Below are 13,457 nucleotides of genomic sequence, written 5' to 3' on the forward strand. Positions count from 1 at the left end.
CCCACTTGCCCACTTTTCCCACGCTGATCCAGAGCGCCCCGTCATCAGCATAAAGTGATTTTGTGCTCAATCTGATCAAATATGCCATTAATCATTATATTAAATAACAGTGGACCGCACACACTGCTCTGTGGGGTTCCATTTTCTACTGAATGCTCATTGGAATATTCTGTACCCACTTTTACTTCTATTGTCCTCCCAAACAAGAAATTTAACACCCAGTTGTACAGTTTACCATTTACACCCAATTTATTAAGTTTGATAAGGAGTCCCTCTTTTCATAGCATATGCTTTTTCAATATCAAAAAACATGGCCATCACTATTTCTTTAGTGGTTTGAGCTTTCCTGATTTCTGATTCCAGACATAAGACAGAGTCCATTGTCCCTCTCCCTTTATGTAATCTACTTTGAAAGTTAGAAAATAGGTCATTACTCTCTAGAAAGTGTGTTAATGTCTTTGTTACCATCCATTCCATGGTTTTCCCTAACGTTAAAGCGATGGGTCTATAGTTTGATGGATTTGATGACTCTTTACCTGGTTTTAGTATTTGTATTATAATTGACTGCTTCCATTTCGACGGGATTATGCCTGTATCCAATATCTTGTTAAACAATCTTAGTACTCCTTCAAGTGCGCTGTCTTTCATATGAGCTAACATGCTGTAACAGATACCATCTTTCCCTGGTGAGGTTTGCCGTGCATTTGAAAAGGCTCTCCTTAATTCAAATAGATTGAATGGTAAATCTAGGTCTTCTCCTGATGTAGCCCTCCTTTCTGTAATTCCTGGGTTCTGTGTAAGAACTGCTGAGCTGTGGATCTTCACAAATATCTTTGCTAGAAGTTCTGTCTACATTACTAATTGCATTTATGTTACTGGTACTGGTATATTGTTCTTTATGCCAATCATTTTCCTAATCATTCCCCATACATCTGACAGCTGTATTTCGCTTTCAATTTTATTACAGTATTGCCTCCAGTATGTATGTTTTGCTGACCTAATCGTTTACCGAAGTATTGCATGTACTCTTTTGTAGTGGACCAATGTTTCCAATATTTGGTGAGCCACTAGCTGTCTAAATGCCCTATTTCTCCTTTTATCATTCCACCATGGCACACTCCTTTTGCATTTGCCTCCTGTACTCTTTGGAGTAGATTCTTCTGCTGTCTCTATAATGGCTATAACTACCTTTTTATTAATTTCCTCCCCATCTGTTATATTCTCTTCTATTAGCTCTGCACACCTAACTTCACTTAACACTTGGAATGCCTCCCAGTCAGCTTTACCCAACTTCCATCTTGGTGTTCTCACTCCCCCGTCTTGTATCTTGTATCTCTGGTCCAATCTTGGTTACTATTGGATAGTGATCACTGCCTATTGTTGACCAGTTCAAACCCCCACAAGTACTAATACCTGCAATTACAGTGGATGTGAGTGTCAGATCAATTGCACTTACTGTATTCTGTGTAGTGTTATATCTTATACCATTTCCATCATTAATAGACACTAAACCCATTATTATTATTACTCCCCCACAAAGTACTGTGTGCATTAAAATCCCCACACCATACTATTTTCCCTTGTGTCGGCCCACTTGCAGCGTTCAATATGTCAGAGCTCGATTTATTACAAGGGTTATAGTAAATGACTATCACTAAGTTGTCCTTTTCTGTCCTTACTTTGATTACAATTTATTCTTGTTCTTTCCCTCTATCAATTAACTGATAACTCCTCCCATTCTTCACAAATGTTGCCACCCCTTCACCTTTCCCAGTTTTCCTATCATTCCTGATTGCAGTGTAACCATATATATAAAACATTGTGACTTCAACCATGTCTCTTGTATGCATATTACATGTGGCTTGTCTGATAAACTTGAAACACATTTTTTTAATTCTTGTCCTTTGGCAATAAGGCTTCTTGCATTCCACTGTAGTATAACAACTGCCATTGTTATTCTACTGCTTCACAATTTCGTCCTTTGATTCCAAGGTATTTTTCGGCTGATTTCACAATGATCTTAATCTTTTCAGTCTTCCTGTCCGTTTGTGCTGAGCAACTTTTGACCATAATTAGCATATCTTCCTTTACAGCAACCTTGTCATATCCCTCACAGGATCTGTTGTTGCTCTCTGTATCCACTGATTTAGGGGCATCTGCCTGCCTGGACACTTTCTTCGTTGCCTCAGCATATGCAGTCCCCTGGGAGACTTTAACTTGCTGCACCTCTGCTGCTTTCTTGCTGACTTTGCACCCTTGATAGGCTGAGCTATGTTCTCCTCCACAGTTGCAACACTTTAGCTTAGCTCCTTCGTCGCATTTCCCATACTCATGTTCGCCTGCACACCTACCACATCTTAGCTTGCCTTTGCAGATTGCTGCTGTGTGGCCATATTTTTGGCACTTGAAGCATCTCAGTGGTGGAGGAATATATGGCCTTACCTCATAGCTCATGTATCCTATATATACTTTGCATGGTAGTCTAGGCTCATCAAAGTTGATCATGACGAACAGGCTGTCGCATTTCTCGCCATTTCTTGTTTTTAGAAGTTTTGCTTCCAGCACCTTTGCCACATTCTCTTTAATTTGGTCTTCTGACACAACTGTAGGTATTCCCAAAATTATTCCCCGGGTCCACTTTCTAGCTTCAAACAGTAAATACTGCACTTTCTTACCGTCCTTCTTGTTCAGTCATATGGCTCTCCCTTGTTGCACACTATCGCTACAGAAAATCAATGATCCATTCCTTAATATTTTGGAATGTATAACCTCACCCAGCAACTTCATTACTGACTTTGTTCACTGAATTGGGTTCCACTCACTAAATGATGTACCATCTTGAGAAAGTTTAATGATCACTTTATATTCCTCACTTTTTTCAGTTTTTTTTGTCTATTTTCACTATCTGACCGTCCTTCTACAATATTTCAAACATAGTCCCTGCCACCACCTGCTTCAATTCCTCCCATCTCACTTCCAGACCTGTCACTTCCCTCTGCCATCTCCTGTCCATTCCCAATCCAGTCCTTGCCAAAACCCGCCTCTGGTGTCAGAGCTCCGTCAGTGGGCTCCCCTCCCCAATCCTCGGATCTGCTCACAGTGTGAACATAAGCCAACAGGTGCTTTATATAATTTGGTCCTGATTAGGGGAGGAGTCAGGCCTGGATCAATTTATTGTTGGTTTGGGTTTGCACGTGAGATTTGTTGACAATAAGAAAGATACAGCATGTCATGAGCCTTATCCTTTAAACTCCACGTCACTGAAAACCAACAATTTATCCTTCATATAGCCCAGTAAACATTAGTTTGTGCTTTACAAGTCCCACCTTTATGAATCTTATGATGAGGGGTTTATTCAACTCTGTGGTCATTTTGCAGTGCTGTTGTATTGGACTCCAAGAGTAGTCTGGTTCTAGACCACTGGATTGCCCTCCATATCTCTGATTTGTTCAGTGATTCAAGTTGGTCTGGTGTTGTTGTCATTGATGGCTATTTCAGCCTGTTGGAGAAACAATCAACCAATCGTTGATCGTTGAACCAACCGAGTAATAGAAAATTTTTCACAAATAAGCCCCCCCCTCCAACCACAAAAGATGAACACAATGTCACACTGAATAATAAAGTGAAATTAAATGCCATTTCTGTCTGATTATCAGGCTAAAAAGAGATTATAGCAATGAAACGTTTTCAGCTGAAGCCATAAATACACATAGTAGCTTGATGGGATATGATTTTATATTTGTTTATTACATTATATTTTAAAAATCATTTGAATTGATTAAATGCACAAAGCATTTTCATTTGCGCCATAGATTCACACATTTTAGTAAAATGCATTTAATTTTTTAATTTGTCCGAACACTAAATATACACATTAATTTGAGATAACACATGCTGTCTTTCTTTGCAAACACACAAACAAACATGTTTTGAATACTTATTGTAAAGTTTTGTGTCTATATATGCTATAATTAATATATAATATATATATATATATATATATATATATATAAACAGAGCTTTAGTTTAGGTCTTGATGATCCAATATGGCAATAATTCTTATGGCTCTTTTGTAGTATGAAAATTGGGTTTTTATGCATTTCTGTTTCACTACACAATAGATGATGTATGGAACAATAACTGAGTAGCAACACAGAACATAGAACACATTCATTTGACAGATCCTTATCTTTATATAGTAATGTAATTGATTCCACATTTTTATGTTATTCAGCATAATTTCCAGTATAATCAATTATGACAAATAAAACTTTAGTCTGTTTTTAATTTCTTTATAATTTGTTGTTATTTTATCATCTATATTAACCACACAAATGCATGAATGAATAAAGCAATCCAACACAACACCACCACTAAATCAGTGCAGTACTGAGGCTCTGCAGTTGACATCACACCTGCCATACTGGTGGGCAGATATCATGTTAGTGCTAGTGCTAGAATGTAAATGCATTAATATTGACTGCTAGGTGGTTAGATTTGCATGAAATCATTTCAAAATTTCCACTATGCCAGACATATGTTGAATAAAAAAATGCCCAATTACAAATTTGATGTATTCCTTTCAATAAACACCACCAAAATGTGTGGATATGAGCAATTAAAAGCATTGTGGTGTGAGAGAAATGTTATAAATGACAACTTTAATTTTGTCAGAACTGTCAACATTGAGGAATAGCATTTGGATTTGTGTAGTCTTGCTTAGCCAGACCTCCATACTTTGGCGAAAGGTCTGGCTCAACCCATTATCATTCTGGGATAAGGGAAAAAACGTTCTGGCCCGTTTGTATTTCTTTAAACCAATCATAATTGTCTTGCCCTTGCAAAGCATTAACATGCAGATAGTGGAAGGGGAGAATTCCAACTGAAATAGTTTGCAAAAGGCAGACTTATCCCAACAGCCTACATCCGATGAGCCAAACTACGTTTTTTTAAAGAAGGTGTAGTATAATGAATCCGAAAAGATAGGTGATGTTATTTACACAGTAGTGTTTGTCATAGTCTCATTAGTTAATTAAGAAATAGATGAGACTCATTGTGTCGGATTTAACCTGAACTTGTATACAGATGAGAGGTGGACAGAGGACATGTCACCAGCCAAACATTATGTTTATGATTTAATTTTGTATTACTTGTGCAATGTACGGTTGGGGGGATGATATCACAGAATTTTCAAAACACTGGCATTGGATGAAAAAAAAAAAGAATATTATACAGAATTGTCCAATGTTCTTTTCTGGCGATAAGGTTGATGTTTAGTCTTGTTAACACCTGGGCAGAGACATAATAGAGTCACATCTCTGAATTTCTTATGGTGAAAAGCAGCCCTGTTTAAAGCTATAGTACAGGACTTTTACATGTACATGAACGTCCTTTACATTAAAGCCGTTGCCAAACGACTCAGTTTTTAAAGCTGGTGTCTGTGGTGACACCAGTAGTGATGTGTTTTACGTCAACCAGCAATGATTGGTTCGCCAGAGCTGAATGGGGAGCAATTAGAATGCATAAATATAAAACATCCATGGTAACAGAGACAGAACTGTGATTTTTGGTAATTTAGAGAACAGAGTTGACGCAACTCTGTCTCTGCATGGCTCTGGGCTACGGAAAAACCTGTGGTCATACACCAGAAGGGGGAGACAAAAGTTCCATACTCCAGCTTTAATAACTGATTCACTGCCTTTGCCCTTCAGCATGGTGCCTGGCAGATGGTGATGCCACTGCAAGACCTCAATAGTGCAATACACCCCTGTATTGTTCCTGAAGAGAGGATTAATGTGCCAAGAAACGAGTTGTGGTGGCTGATGAGAAAAAAACTGTGAAATTAAATGGATACTCCTAACACCTCCCTCTGACTGACTGCCCAATGTTGGTTTACTTTCAAGGGAATAACTAGAATGTCATTGTTCAGGATATCAGTTTACGTTTTACTTTCTTAATCACTCTGTACTAAATGAAAGGTTCGAGTTTGGATTGTAAATTTAAACCATATCCATCTACTGTCTGTAATGAAGAAAGATGCTGAACCCAGCTGTAAGCAGAGAGCCACTGTTCGTGTTTGTGTTTCTCTAACTGTTAACCATCCACTGCATTGGATCTTCCTTCAGTACGGGAAATGTGAGCTGCAGCACACTGTAGGAGTCTGTAAATAGTTTCAAGATCGAGGCACATTGTGAGAGCAGGTATTAAATGGAATATTACTACAATAAAAATGTATTGTTCTGACTGTTAATGGATCTGTGTTTCTTATCTTGCCATATTGTGTTTCATCTGAGCTACATGAGAATATGAACACTGTGTACCTAGAAAGGCTACCTGGCTAGAAAGGGCAGCTATAAGATTTTTCAGTGTTTGCTAAACGTGGAAAACCATTCACAGACAGAGACAGACAGAATACATTTTTGTTTGTTGGATTGCTGAATCTTCATATCGAAGTTTAAAGACATGCGCTGATGTTCAGTGTGGCTGTGGATAAAAGTGTGGACATCAGTGACTTGCAGTTGGCTGACATCAGACCATTCAGAGGCATGTGTGCAGCTGAAAGTATCAACAGACCAGGCAACTGAGCAAAAAAAAGCAAAGACAGGGGTAGCACTGATTGGTAAGCCCAGTTTTACATTTTACAAGTAGCCTACACACAAAATGGTTTTGTATTTTTGAATGAGTAACATGAGAGGCTTTCGTATCTTTAAATAAGCTTTTAAGATAACATCTTAGGTTTTCTGGGCCAAATGCACCCACATTTGGTCAGCAGAATGCTCTTGATAGAATAAATAGTGGGACACAGACACCACACGGAGAAATACTGAGTGCTAAATGTGGGATCTGTCAAAGCTATGCTGTCTGTAGTGTAGTATATTTGCATAATAATCAGAGAAATCTGGATTATTAAGGTAAAAACCTGAAAGTAGCCCATGAATAAAGGATAAGATAGTAGAGTCAACAATATAATAGAAACCCACTTGGATAAAAGACTTCAACCAGGTCCACAGACAGTTCTAAAAAAAAATAATAGGCAACTGAAATCACATTGCCTGAACATGAAATGGATTCATTACCAAGCAACACAAGCCATTTCCAGTGATAGACAGCCCATCAATTATAAATTTCAGTTTGGCTGACAGAACTGTCCAGCTGCCCAAAAAAAGATCAGAAACCCACGTCCTCCTGAAAGGGTGTTTTCATGGCTTTGCAGTTTCGTCATGTTGCTGTTTCTCTGACAGCCCATTCTACTTTTTTATGTGATTGTGAAATGCAATCAGTGTAGCTCTTTAATGCTGTGGCTACGAACAGCAGGGGAGGGCAGACAGTCCTGCAATCTGCTGCAGAAAAGTTACACCCTCAAGACCTAGACACAATTACAGCAAGCTGGGTAGAAAGGTGAGGGCAAACTGTACCTCTGTAACTGCAAGACCTGGCGGCTACCACCATTCATATACATAAACCTATGATTATCAAGAAATAAAAGCAATTTTAGTAGGAGTGTTGAGCTATTGCTATGGTTACCAAGCAGAGTTAGAGATCAGCTGGAATAGCAGTAGAACTGCTATTCAAGCAATACCGGCACTGATAAACCAACGGCAGGCTGGATTATTTGTTATTTACACCCTAGAGGTAAGCAATAATTATTATTGAGAGGTAAGTGTTTTAATAATTTATTATTGAGAGCTGACAGTTGAAAGACATGTGACTGTCACTGTGAAAAGCCAAATGGCAGGCTGTATACAGGCTGGTATCAATGACTGTCTTCTGGACAACTGTCAAGTCAGCAGTCAGGTGTTTTGAGTTAATTAGCTGATTAGAGTGTGACATGGTGAGTCTCCAATATTGAACTTTTTCACAATATTCTAATTTTCTGAGATACTGAATTTTGGGTTTTCATTAGCTGTAAGCCATAATCATCAGAATTAAAAGAAATAAAGGCTTGAAATATTTCACTCTGTGTGTAATGAATCTATATAATATATGAGTTTCACTTTTTGAACTGACTTACTGAAATAAATAAACTTTTCCTCAATATTCTAATTCATTGAGATGCGCCTGTATACACGCCAGAGCGTTGAATAATTTTTTATTTATTTATCCCAGCAACAGACTCTTATTGCCTGGTTGAAAGCTGGAAGTCTGTCACTGTGAAATACACAAATGCGGTGTGGGGGTGGGTGTGGCTGGCATTCAGCTGCAGGGGAGAGAGGTGTGGGGATGGCTCATGAGAGCAGTGCCAGGAGTTGATTGGCGCAGCTGGTGCTCCCTAACTAATCATTCTCTCCATTTTATTACAGTAGCGTGCTGGACCTCAGGCTCTCTGCCACTCACACACCAAGGACAGACAGCCATGCTGAACTGTTGTTGTTGTTGGAGCAGCTGTACTTTGTACACCAGGGAAGACAGGCGAGGCACACAGAGAAGTTACGGTGGCTGTGTATTTATGTTGAATATGTGAGTGAGCAGCGCTTAGAATAAAGAGTATTATTGTTTAAGTGGTCTGTTGTGTCTGTGTTTGTGCTGGCAAAACTCACGGAGGCAACAGAACTTGCTACAAGTGGTAACTGTAACTTCCTGAATGATTAAGTGCTCCTGTTGTGACTGGTGTAAAGTTACTATTTTTAAATGTGCATGTTTGATTGGTGTCAAGCTAATCCCCTACGCTGAAATATGTCACAGTGCTTGTGTGTTTAGTTCTGTCATTTTGGTTTTCATGTTTCCAGTTTTTATTTTGTTAATTTACACTCCTCTTGTTTCGGTCTACTTCACTTCCTGTCTTTGTGTTTTCCCACCTGTGTGATTGTCTTCGCCTGTCCTAATTAGTTTCACCTGCCCCTGGTTATCTCCACCTGTCTTCTGTATTTAGTCTGTGTTTCCCTCTCCCCAGTGCCAGTTCATTGTATGTCATTGCTGTGTTACCTGTCTTGGCTCCTTGTTTTCCCAGTGTCTAGATTTTTTTTTTTGGACTCTGATTCTTGCCTGATCTGTTTGCCTGTTTGGACTGCTTTACTGGTTTTTGACCCCTGCCTGCCACACCACCTTGTAAGTCTTCCCCTGGTTTTTGCAATAAAACCTTATCTGAATCTGTTCTGCCCGTGTCTGCATTTGGGTCCTATTCCCCATGTTCCTTGCTGCCCTGCATTTGATCTGTTTCCAGGAACTCAAGCCCATGGTAGATCTCTATTTTCAACTCGTATTAACTTGGACAAAGTGGCAGTTCTGAGTTCTCATGGTATGGTTGGGACCACCTGCTTCGTGTTGATCACAACTGTACATCCCCATGACGACCAGAAGGCGGCATCAGTGCGAAGTGGGGGGGATATGGGGTGAAGATTAGTTCAAACCTAAAATAAAAATCTTTAACTTCTCCCCAGTCATGCCTGCTTATGTACACTGCTCAAAAAGTTCTCAATGGGGAAAAAAGATCATGCTGGATATCTATACTGATATGGACTGTGTAATGTGTTGGGAGCGAAAGGATGCCACATTGTTTGATGGAAATGAAAATGATCAACCTATAGAGGGCTGAATTCAAAGACACCCCGAAAGTCAAAGTGAAAAAGTGATTTGGCAGGCTAGTCCATATTGCAGCAACTCAAAATGGTACTCAGTACTGTGTATTGCCCCCATGTGCTTGTAAGCATGCCTAACAACGTCGGGGCTCCTAATGAGGCAACGGATGGTGTCCTGGGGTATCTCCTCCCAGATCTGGACCAGGGCATCACTGAGCTCCTGGACAGTCTGAGGTGCAACCTGGCGGCGTCGGATGGACCGAAACATAATGTCCCAGAGGTGTTCTATTGGATTCAGGTCAGGCAAGCGTGGGGGCCAGTCAATGGTATCAATTCCTCCTCCAGGAACTGCCTGCATACTCTCGCCACATGAGGCCGGGCATTGTCGTGCACCAGGGGGAACCCAGGACCCACTGCACCAGCGTAGGGTCTGACAATAGGTCCAAGGATTTCATCCCAATACCTAATGGCAGTCAGGGTGCCGTTGTCTAGCCTGTAGAGGTCTGTGCATCCCTCCATGGATATGCCTCCCCAGACCATCACTGAGCCACCACCAAACCGGTCATGCTGAACGATGTTACAGGCAGCATAACATTCTCCACAGCTTCTCCAGACCCTTTTACGTCTGTCACGTGTGCTCAGGGTGAACCTGCTCTCATCTGTGCACAGGACGCCAGTGGCAGACCTGCCAATTCTGGTGTTCTATGGCAAATGCCAATCGAGCTCCACGGTGCCGGGCAGTGAGCACAGGGCCCACTAGAGGACGTCAGGCCCTCAGGCCCTCAGGCCACCCTCATGAAGTCTGTTTCTGATTGTTTGGTCAGAGACATTCACACCAGTGGCTTGCTGGAGGTCATTTTGTAGGGCTCTGGCAGTGCTCATCCTGTTCCTCCTTGCACAAAGGAGCTGATTCCGGTCCTGCTGATGGGTTAAGGACCTTCTACGGCCCTGTCCAGCTCTCCTAGAGTAACTGCCTGTCTCCTGGAATCTCCTCCATGCTCTTGAGACTGTGCTGGGAGACACAGCAAACCTTTTGGCAATGGCACGTATTGATGTGCCATCCTGGAGGAGTTGGACTGCCTATGCAACCTCTGTAGGGTCCAGGTATCGCCTCATGCTACCAGTAGTGACACTTACCCTAGCCAAATGCAAAACTAGTGAAAAACAGTCAGAAAAGCTGAGGAGGGAAAAAATGTCAGTGGCCTCCACCTGGAAAACCATTCCTGTTTTGGGGGTCGTCTCATTGTTGCCCCTCTAGTGCACCTGTTGTTAATTTCATCAACACCAAAGCAGCTGAAACTGATTAACAACCCCCTCTGCTATCTAACTATGTTTAATTAACTTGATGCTATACTTTGATTAAAAAGTGTTCCTTTAATTTTTTTGAGCAGTGTATTACCTATTACAGGCAAAAACCGCTTTAATGTCCAACAACAGGCAACAATGCTTATTTTCAGGTATGTGGTGACTATGTATGGATTACTGTTACTATCTGTGCAGTAACTGCCTTGTTTGAGGAAGAGCACTTTGCTGTTCATTGGTGTCGAGTTCACATGCCACATTTTGACTTGGGTGAGTATACGATCCATGCAATTCTGATGATCATGTCTCTTAACTCATCTCACTGTCACTGGTCAAAGTCCATAGAGCAGAATGGGTTCCATAATTGAAGTGACTTGAGCCAAATTGGAATCTGAATGTGAATTTGTCTGTGGAGATGTGGGAAGATTTCCTCAAAATAGTTGGGAGAGTCACTGGGAGGAACATATTGTACATGGAAACAAATCTCTCTCTGTATATGTGATGGTTTTTGTTATTTTGATCCAAATGTGGGAAGGTTCAAATTTTATTGTTGTATATATTTTGACAGTTCAGATTTAAATTATAATGCCTCCTGAGTCTCTCCCTCTTAATTGCTGGGTTTTAAATTGAGAGTACAAAGATTTCTTTAACTTGGGAGGCAGTGGATGTTGGAATCAGATCTACACCAGGTCTCTTGGAGGATAAGAGTCTAGATCTTGTGTGTTTTCTTTAAATTCTCAATAATTTTCTCTAAATTTTGTTTTTCTGTTGATTCCCTGTATGTTCCACATAGAGATAGGGAATGATTTGTGGTCATTGTGGAAATACTTATACATTTTAAAATGGGATGAACTGAGAAGACATGTCGACCTGAACAAGTTAGTTGAATGAAGTATTGTTTTTCTCTGCGCATGTGGGGTCCTGGGTTAGGCTTGGTCTCTGTGGGGGGATGCTGGCCTGTCTTTCTGGTGTGGCTCTGGTTCTGGGTTGGTGGCTCGGTTGCTCTGGTCCAGTTCCAGGTGATGATGGAGGGTGGTAAGGTCCAGGTAGATAGCTGTGATACTGGTCTGGTTAGATGGTGGCTGGCTCGTCTGCTGCTCATGGGGGCTCCACCCTGGCTTCGTTCTAAGGCTACATCTTTAAGTGTCTTAGAAAAGACACTGACAACGTCCTTGTGGAGGTGAATGTGGTCATGGAGGCTGTGGATGCTGAGGGTGGGGTGATGTGCCAGGTGGACACTGGGCATGGGAGCACATCCCCGGGAGATCTCCACATTTATGCTGTGGATGGGTAGAGGGTGGAAATCTCTTCTGGGCAGGATCGTGGAGACAGTAATCTTGGAGTTTGGGAAAGAGTGGCCTTTAGGGCCACCCTCTTCACAGATTCAGCTACTCTCTCCTGCTACAGTATGTACGCAGATCATTAGTTCCTGTGTGCACAATTATGTGGCTTGGTTTTCCCAGTTTAGACGTTGTGAGCAGATCAAGGGCAATTTCTGTTCTGGGGTACCATATCTTATTTACTTTGTGACTAGGAAAGAGTTGCTCTTCATTCAAGAATTTTCCATCAGTGTCGGTCAAATAGTTGGGGTTTTGATTGTGGACGGTGACTTTATTTTGTTGTCATTGGGGCTCCTGGAACCTGATGTCCTGGGGCTGATGTCGGGCTGACAGCTGGTGGATGGCAGTGGGTCAGGCTGGGACAGTGTGCTGCTGGTGGATGGTTTCAGTTTGGGGTTTGGTATGGTGTTACTGGAGGATGGCAGAGGGGTGCTGGTGGAAGGTATTGGCTCAGTGTGTTGTGTGTTACTGGTGGCAGGCAGTGGAGCTGTGGGTTGGTGGTGCTGCTGCACTGTGGCAGCGAGCTGGTCTTTCAGGCTCAGTATGGTTTTATGTTTGAGGTGCAGCTCCTCTCTCACTGCTGTGAACTTTAAAGTCTCCCTGTCCTGCTGTAACTCAGTCACTTCTCCTCTTAGTTGTTGCAGTGAGGTTTTGAAGTCTTTCTTTTCACCTGACAGAGCTGGTCTTTAATCTGCTGTAAACAGTGGCGCTTCAGTACTTCTTGCTACTTTGGCAGTGTTGCCAGGTTGGTTCATAAACGTAATTATTAGCCAAAAAACAATATCAGTATTGGAAAAAATAAGAAACATCTGCACCATGATAAATCAGGCTAAAGTTTTGTCAACCCACCCAAGCTTACCGACATGAAACCATCCTACAGCCACCTAAATGGGCGGAAAATCGCCTAATTTTGAAGATTATCCACCCCAGATCCAGTTACTTTCTGGTGCCGTGTCAACCAATCCAGGGCCACCAGGGAAAGCCTACATATACATATTACACACATACCGCCGTCGGGTGGAGATAAGTACGCCCTTTGGCACAGAGACAAAGATGTAAGAGTAACAACTTAAATGCATACACACACACAACAATGACAATTTTTCATTAAAATATGTATTTCACAATTGGAATTGCAGGAGCGCCACTGGCAATGCCCTTAATGGACCACACGCCACTGGCTGTAAAGACTCATTGGATGGTGATTGAGAAAGCATTTCCTTCAGCTCCACCAGTTCTATCTCGTGTAGAGATAGGCTCTCTGTGAGCTGGGTTACTGTGCCCTGTAGCTGGTCTTCAG

The sequence above is a fragment of the Enoplosus armatus genome, chromosome 1 (genome assembly GCF_043641665.1).
Source record: "Enoplosus armatus isolate fEnoArm2 chromosome 1, fEnoArm2.hap1, whole genome shotgun sequence".
Classification (NCBI taxonomy): Eukaryota; Metazoa; Chordata; class Actinopteri; order Centrarchiformes; family Enoplosidae; genus Enoplosus; species Enoplosus armatus.